At 27.5% G+C, this 9,807-nt stretch overlaps 1 non-coding gene across 1 annotated transcript; it reads left to right on the forward strand.

Moving 5' to 3' along the window:
- Window positions 1–6,510: 6,510 nt before the first annotated feature.
- Window positions 6,511–6,590, forward strand: TRNAL-UAG (transfer RNA leucine (anticodon UAG)). The gene has a single exon. It is a non-coding gene; the product is annotated as a tRNA-Leu (tRNA).
- The last annotated feature ends 3,217 nt before the right edge of the window (window positions 6,591–9,807 follow it).

A 9,807-nucleotide genomic window follows, 5' to 3' on the forward strand; every position in this document is an offset into this window, starting at 1 on the left:
TTTTTTAATTTTAAATTTTGATATTGTTTTTTTTTAATCTGATTTTTTTAGAATTAAGAATTCTATATTTGAAAATTTGATTTCATTTTTTATTTTAATTAATCTAAAACTTGATTTCTTGAGAAAAAAAAACCGTTTTACGTAAATTTTGAACTTGTTTTTGGTGTGTTTTTCTATATCTAAAATATTGTTTTGTTGGTGAAATAAGTATATATAATTCTGAAATTTGTTGATATATATGGATAATATGAGATCATAAAATCTTTAGGATTTCTTAAGTTTAGCTTAAATATGATAAAAAAAAATCACACTTGAATACGGAATTTAAATTGAAGAGAGAGGAAAATATAGAACTTGTATTAATTATTGCAGTTTAGACTTTTAATTACATGTTTTGATTTTTGGGTGATGTATATTTCTTTTGCTACAATTTCTGACAACAATTTATAATATGCATTGTTTTACAACCAGATTTATTCTTCCCGGATTTATACCCGTTGGATACTAATTTTATACATTTTTATATTTTATCTTTGTTCTAAAATTTCAAGTTGGATACCAAGTGTATATAAATTGGATAAAATATTAACTTGTTTTAGATTGTCTAATTTGATTGAAATATCAGTTACATTTTGTTTTTTTCATTTTCAATTGGGATATTTGTTGGATACCAATTGAATACAACATTAACTTGTTTAGGTTATCTAATTTGATTGAAATCTCAACCACAAGTTGATTTTTCAATTTTCCAATGGGATATCAATTCAATACTAAATTTATACAAATTGGATACAATATTAACTAGTTTTACGTTGCCTATTTCAGTTGAAATCTCAATTACATGTTTTTTTTTTTCAATTTTACCACTGGGACGTTAGTTGGATACCAAATGTATACCAATTTCATACTAAGATTTGACTTAATTTTTCCAGTCAATATCAATCGCATACAAACATTACCTATTTTTTGAGTATACATTTGAGAAACACTGAATACACAAATGATTAACTAGCACACATAATGAATATTCTGAAATTATAATTCATTAACTTAAAAGACAAAATAAATCAAAACATGAGTTTTCCACCATAAAACAACCAAATAAAAATAAAAATAAATTATGTCTTTTTTTCAGAAGGGTAATTTGAACATGTCTTCCTATTGTGTTCCTCCCGACGACATGTACTGCTCGTAATCTTAAACCTCTTGAATTTCACATCAGCAAATCATTTACAAGTTGTGATCTCCGTATAGTTCTTTTTGAACCATGCGACAATAATTTCTGCTCCGACATTTTTTGAATTGCATATTTTTCTGTTTCATCATAAATTATTGTGTCAATATTATATCATACAAAAGTACAAATAACTTTTATACATATGTTATATCAATATACAAATTTCATACCATTTTTATGCTTACAAAATTCATACAAAACTTAAAATACATATGTTATTTTAAAACAATTTCATGTGTTATTACAGAATACGAAAGTAAAAACACATATGTTATATCAGTATACAAATTTCATACAATTCTTATTCACACATTTCTTACATATTTCATGCCAAAAGTTATCAATTATTCATATCAGGATCATGCCACTAGAATACCAAAATAATTCCAACTTAGAAATATTAATTTTCATTTCTTTAATAAACAGTATACCAAATTCATTACATTATTATTCTCAATATTCATTACAATATAATGCCAAAAAAAAATCCAATCAAACCAAAAATCGTACGAAAACATTATCGATTGTCATACATGCTTGGTAGTATAAGTATGCAAATTCCAAAGAAAAAATTATCTATTTTTTTAACCAAAAATATACCAAAAAAAAAATGCGTCAGACAAATAATGAACAAATTCAATGTTCATACCAAAATATTACATTATACATTTTTTTAAAAAGGCCATAATTCAAATTATTATACACAACAAAAAATCTGAAATCAGTATACAAATTTCATATAATTATTATGCACATTTTTCATACCTATTTCATGCCAAAACTATACCTATTTCATTACATAAGTCGTCACTTTTTCACAGCAGAATCATACCACTATAATACCAAAATAATACCACTTTTAACTATTAATTGTCATTTACTAGACAAATAGTATACGAAATTCATTCAAATATAATTCTAAAATCGTACCAACATGGTATAACCAATGTACCAAATTCAAATAAATTTTATGTAATTTTTTAACCAGAAACATACAAAAAATGAATGTTCAAACAAAAATATATACCAATTTCAAACAAATTTTATGTAATTTCAAAAGTGAATATTCATACAAAAAATGTCATAATTAAAACTATTATTCACAAACAAAATCTGAATATTTTTTTTTCCAGAATCACTGTTCATAATTTTTTTGAACGTTTGATTTGTATTACAATACAAATAAAAAATCGCAAAGAACACTAACCTGAAGGATCCCATCTACCACTATGTTTTATTAATACTAATAAGATGCCGTTCAGAAAATAAAGATTATTGAATAAAAATGACTATGAATTAGATGAGAGTGACAAGATTTCTAGAAAAAAATTGAAGAGAGAGAAACGTGAAAGAAAATGGATGAAATCAGAATTTTTAATTAATTTTAACAAATTAGAGTGAAATAAGGAAACTAAATATTCTTAATTAGTTTGAATTTCCTTAATTTATGCTAATTAGTAATTATCTTCAATCAATTCAAATTTAATTAACACATTTATTTTCGTTTTTTTACCTTTTTTTTTCAGAAACGAATTATTTTATTTTTTTCAAATTTTTTATTTTACAATTATTTAAAAAAAGTTTTTTTTTAAGAAACTGTTACAACCTGAAATATTTTATTGTTGCAACTTGAAAGTTTAATTCTACTGCTATAACTTGAAAATATTAGTCTAATATATGTCATATATGAAATTTTCACATCAATAATATATGCTTATTCACTCAATTTCATTTTGACATGCCTAATTTCAACTTAACTCGCTTATTTGACAATCTTAGTGAATAGTATATCGAAAGAATCCAAACACTAAAGAAGCTCATATCCAAAATTTGAGATTGTTTACAGGAGATCTGAGATGGTCGAAATTGAAAAAATAAAACAATTCAGCTTGTTGAGGAAGATGAATTGTTGTAGCTAACAATGCATAAATATTGTATAAAAAATATATAAGAATATATATACATCTCTTATACTTAGTTAAACATCTATTTCTAAAGAAGCTCATAACTAAAATTTGAGATTGTTTACAGGAGATCTGAGTTGATCGAAATTGGAAAAAAAAACAATTTAGCTCGTTGAGAAAGACGAATTGTTGTATCTAACAATGTATAAATATTGTATAAAAATGTATAAGAATATATATACATCTGTTATACTTAGTTATACATCATATAAATATATAAATATATACTCCTTCACTTATATAATATAAATACATTACATATACATGCTTCTATTTAGCTAAAAAAATTTTACCATGAGATACATTTCTGTAAGATACCCTTTTTTTATGCAAGCAATATTTGTATATACGTATATAAATCTTAATGTACGGATTACAGTAGTCGAAAAATTACCCAAATTTCTGATTACACATTTATAGTCGGCAGTTGTAGTTGGAAAACAACTTATTTCTAGTAGTGTACGAAGACAAAGTAAAATTGCAACTAAACATACTCATGAGAGTAATTCTCCTTGTATAAGCAGTCAACCTAGGGTGTCATTCTTAAGCCACAAAATTATGGCATAGATAGGCATGTAAATTTTTGTGGTTTAAGATTTAATTCCAAAATCATCTCAAAGACATGATATATTAAGTAGATATTGTGAGGGACCTATAAATTCTTGATCATGGAAGCAAGAAGAAATTGAAAAAGACACAATTGTCGTCCTGTCTTAAGTTTTCTAATCATAATCGTGAGTGGACCAACGTTTCAAGGGGTAAGCAGAGCCATCAATATGGACTAGGCTCATTGAGCCAATTCATAATTTAATAAAGTTAAATTATGATTTTTGATGTCTATTTCAGAATAAGGTTTTTTTAGCTCAGTGTGCATAAGTCTAGCTTAGTTTGCTAACTATATAGTGATAGATTTATCTGATGTTTTCTAACTTGCGTAGATAATTGATTAGTTTAATCTGAACCATCCAAATTTAAAAACCGTATAAATTAATTGAGATAAAACAGACCGATTCATATTGACAACTCTTTCTAACATGTAAGTAGCCAACTTGTGCAGGACATGCAACCCTATATGGTCCTACAACTACAATTAATGGAATTGACTTTGTCTTATATTTTTGTTTGCTTCCAAAACAACATAGATAAAAGACGTAACTAGTACGTTATTCATTTCAAGTACTGAACTAAATGATTTGAAGTATTATGATCAAAATACTTAATTTTATAATTATTTAAAATCAAAAATTTTATTTTATTCTTTCAAAAATTAACTTATATTTGTTCTATTGTGCACCCGAAGATGGTCTACTTGAACATGTTAAAGACGTTCCTTTGCGTCGAGTAAGGATTTAGGGTTCGTTCAGTTACTAGGATCGGATAGATACATCTCATGAAATTCACTATTTCATCTTTTATATCGAATAGCTAATTTTATTATTTTATATAACCACAAAATTTAAATTTAAATTATTAAATTTTATTGAATTTATAAGCTATAACTAATATTGTAGGTCCACAACAAAACAAAAAAGAGAATGGGCATTTTTCAACTATATTATCTTTGACCCCTTTTAAACATACTATCCTTCTTAATCCTTTGCCTTCTTCTCTTTCAATATATAAACAAAACAAATCTCTCCCCCCATTTAACTAAGTCGCGAACAATCAATCATCATATTATAAAAGTTTGATATAATCCTATTGGAATTTTTTATTTGTAAGTATGGGCAGTGGAGATGTACCAAAAGGATTTCTAGCGATAAAAGTAGGTCAAGTAGAAGAAGAACAACTACAATTTATCGTCCCTATTTTATATTTCAAACATCCTCTATATATTCGGGGCAAGATTGATAAAGACCATGACCACCATTATCGATCACCTTCTTCATGTAACATGTTTTGAAAAGAGTTCAATTGAATCTGTTTGGTGAAAATATAAAACTATATTTTTGTATGTATGTAAAATAGAATTTTTAATTTTGTGGAATATTCCCGTTTCATAGAGAAACGTCTAACGTAGTGATTTAAAAAAAAAAAATAGGTTGTAAAATGTTGAAAAGAGTTCTGTCTTTTAAATAAGCTTGGAGAAAAATATTTGTGAAAAACCTTTGTATTATATTTGTTTTAATTTACATGATCTTCCATGATTTCTGGCTCTTTTAGTTCACAAATGGAAAAAAAAATAGCATTTTGACTTGGGAGACCAAAATCTCAATATGTTGTTTGTTACTCCAACCAAATGACTTAATTAGGGGCCTATCTTGTTTTATTATATAAAAACTGGAAATAACGATGTTTAGAAAGGTAATTTATTTTTTATAAAAATCAAACTATGATATTTTGAGATACTGCTAAAATATGTTGTGACATGATTTGAGGTGTGGCCAGAATTATGATAATGAAACACGTGTCATACTATAATAGCCCATTTGGTACGTGAGAAAAATAATGAGTGTTATACATCGGAATAAATAACGATTTAATATATTTAAAAGGTATAAAAATTGAGATGAATAAGATAATATATTTTTTTAATAACAAACAACAATTTAGTATTACATCAAAGCAAGCTAGAAATCATAGAGAATATATTCATGCATTTAATCCATCAAAACAATTTAACCAGATATAAGGGGAAGGGTTGAAATATACTATAATTGAGTGGTTAGAAGTGTGCTTTCTCTGAAAGTTTAAGTCGATAAATGAGAGACAACATGTCAAATGATGTCTTCAACACTTCATATGCTAATATTTCAGTTATAATATATTGTGGTAATCACTCAACATTTATAAAGAGTATGGTTAAAATCCTATCTTAAAAGATTGCGAGAGTTCATAACTCATAACTTAAAATTCTATATCGTTTCTATTAGTAAAAATGGTCAGCTATAATTCACTTGTTGAAAATTCGAGAAGGAGATGACATTTTTAATATCATTCAAATATATTTTTGAAGATAAGTGAGACAACGATTCTTCTTTGTTCCACTCGACTTACAAATTTTCTTAAAAAGAGGCGTGGAGAGTATTCTTCTTTACTTCTACAAGTTATTTCTTCTTTTTCTTTTAAAAAAACATACTATATTGGCAAGTTTCACATTTTTTATATTTTTAATTTGGTAAATAGTTTCATAATTTGCATTCTTATATATTTTGTCTTGATCTTTATTATATTCAATGGGGCTAATATGTAATGATTAAATTAGGTTCAACTTTGTCTTCATTGAGTTCTTTTTCCCCCCTTATATTTTTATTGCTTAATCTAAGTTATAAGGGATATTTAATACATAATAAGGTTGTTTAAACATATGACAGTTTGGCCGAGTGGTCTAAGGCGCCAGATTTAGGCTCTGGTCCGAAAGGGCGTGGGTTCAAATCCCACAGCTGTCATTTTATTTTCGTTTTTAAAAGAAAAACGAAAAAACATAATTTGGGTTTTAATTACCATCATGACAATATTTTTTTTTAAAAATAGATCAATTATCCACTCAAAAGGAGGATCTACATAATTAGACATATTCCACTGCCATATATTCTATTATTATTATTATTATTATTATTATTATTATTATTATTATTATTATTATTATATTATTATTATTATTATTATTATTATTATTATTATTATTATTATTAATTATTATTATTATTATTATTATTATTATTATTATTATTATTATTATTAATTATTATTATTATTATTATTATTATTATTATTATTATTATTATTATTATTATTATTTTATTATTATTATTATTATTATTATTATTATTATTATTATTATTATTATTATTACTAAAAGTACTCGTTTAGAAGAGGTAGATATACCTCAAAATCTTGATTTGTTAAACAAATGGACTATTCCGAAAGTTAATATTAAAACTATTTATGATTATGGTTGGTTTGATAAAATCTCAAACAAACAATTGATTAAAACAACTGAGCAATCTTTAGCATTAAATTCGTCTGAACAGACTATTCATCTGTTAAATAAACGTGATATTGATTTATACAAATCTCAATATAAATTTTTGCATATTGGCATGGTTCAAATTGCTTTTAAACCATTAACTCTTAAAGGGTTACCCGAGACTTTCTTAGCCGCTTTAAGAGATGCAAGAAATTTGAATTTTAGGCAATCTTTAATGGGTTCGATAGAATCCACAGTGGCTTATGGTCCTGTTTATTTTAATGCTCAACCGAATTTGCAATTATCACTAACAGATTCTAATATATTAGATGCTTTAACTTTGAATGTTAAAACGCATGGTTATAATTATGCGGTTGGATCTGAGTTAATTTGCTTATCTTATAGAATTTATTATAAGCTTCTTGCTACTTTAAATCCTAGATGTAAGTTATATGATACATCTGACCAAACTATTTTGGTAGAAACTAATTTCGCAAGATCTAAGGTCACTACTAGAAGACCTATAAAATGGGAAGAAATTAATTTTCCTACTACTTGGATTTTAGATTCTGTTATACCTCCTGATCAATTGGCTAATGCTGTCACTAATTCTGAATATTCTCATATTAGTCAAAATTCCGATGGAAAAATTTGTATGCAGTTTGATGATAAAAGTGTTCCTTATAATAGACATTCTTTTGCTTCCGATAGACGATTGGCTATCCAACATATTTCTCCTATAGAATGTTATGGTCCAGCCAGAAATCGCGCTGCGTCTTTACACACTTTATCAACTGTTATATCTGCAGAAAAACAAAAAATTAAAATTGATCCTCGTTTAAATATTGTTCAAACGAATGATAAATCATCTGATATTTCTGATAAGGATATTCCTTCTGTTTCCGAAATGGAATTTAATCCCAATGATTCATGATGACTGAACACCAGATTGATTTTAGTCCAGGTTCACTGGCAAGAAAATATATTCAAAATGAATTTTCAGATAAAAAATGGAACAGGTTTAAAACTTGGTTTTTTGACACTTATAGTGAAGAAGATTTAAATAATATTTCTCAAGAGTTTTATGAAACTTGTGCTCTACATAATCATATTATGTTCTTTGTACCTTGGTTTATAACCACTTACTTACCTTTATTCATCAATGTTCTTGAACGATCGTATAAAGATGAAACAGGTAATATTATTAAATCTATTTATCCTCCTCAAGCTCCGTTTATTTTACCAAATAATACAGGTATAACCTTTACTGCTTTTCAAAACTTTATTGAAAATGAGGTTGCTGCAGTAAGTATCAATGAGATTAATCAAATTATTTCTCAAAATAATTATTTGGGTCTTTATGTTAAAGTTATTGGCGAACATATCTGTTCTCTTGATAATAAGTTAGATAAACTTATTACTTTGATAACCCAAATTGATGATAAATTGAAGACTGATAAACCAGTTCCTGATATAGCATCTACGTCAAAACAACCTGACGTTCCTCTTCAAAGGCCTCCTGAGATTCAGGATTTCATTCTTAGACCTCTTCACGATCTTGAAAGCCTTCTTGATAAGAAGTTTTCAGAATTCGGTGCAAAACCTATAAGTATTGCTGAAGATTTCGCAGATGAAATGGAAACCACTTTAGATTTTAAAGGACAAGTGGAGATGGAAGTCAATAAACTTCGTGGGTATCCTAAAAAGAATAGTGGTTATGCTAGAAAACCTAGTATGCAGACTTACTACTATCCTAGGCCCACCCCGCAGGATGTTCTTATAGAAGAACGAGATTGGAATCAGACTAACACTTCTTACAGTGGAAGTGAAATCTATGAATGGAATCTTGATGGTCTAACAGATAGGCAGTTAACTATCTTGGTTCATAGAATGCTCATGTACGCTACCATCTGCAAAAGTGTTAACAACACTGACAGGACTATTTGCAAGATGATCATTGCAGGTTTTACTGGTCAACTAAGAGGTTGGTGGGACAATTACATGACTATGGAAGCTAAAGCAGCAGTTATAAATGCTAAAGCTGCCTCTGAAGGGGTTGATAACCTAGGATTTGCCCCTAGTAAAAAATAGAGAAGACGCTGTTTATACATTAGTCTTAACCATTCTAGAACATTTTAGTGGTAGATTTACCAACCAGTATGAAACCGTCAGAACTCTACTCAATGGTTTACGATGTAGACACTTGGGTGAATTTAGATGGTATAAAGATACCTATTTAAGTCGGGTAATGGAACTTCCCGAAAATGGATTAGAATTCTGGAAAGCCAAATTCATAGATGGCTTACCATCATTATTCGCTGAGAGAGTTAAGAAAACTCTGAGAGATCCTCAAGGGATTATTCCTTATAACCATTATACTTATGGAAAGCTTATTGGAGCTTGTACTCAAGAAGGTATAAATTTGTGCAATGAGTTAAAACTCTCTAGACAGCTTAAAATGGATAAGCTGAGAGAAAGATCTCAATTAGGAGATTTTTGCACACAGTTTGGTTTACCAGATGCTAATAAAGGCACCAAACATGAGACTCCTAAGCCTGAACACCATAGATCTCATCGAAAGAGAAGAAGATCTAGGAGAAGATCTAGAGAAGAGAGAGAAGAGCGTAAGGCTCACCGTAAATCTCATAGATTTACTAAAAACAGGTCAAAAAGAGATCTTGATAAGATCAAATGCT

Source organism: Solanum verrucosum, unplaced genomic scaffold, assembly GCF_900185275.1.
Source record: "Solanum verrucosum unplaced genomic scaffold, falcon-dt-bn FXZP01000281.1, whole genome shotgun sequence".
In the NCBI taxonomy this organism is placed as follows: Eukaryota; Viridiplantae; Streptophyta; class Magnoliopsida; order Solanales; family Solanaceae; genus Solanum; species Solanum verrucosum.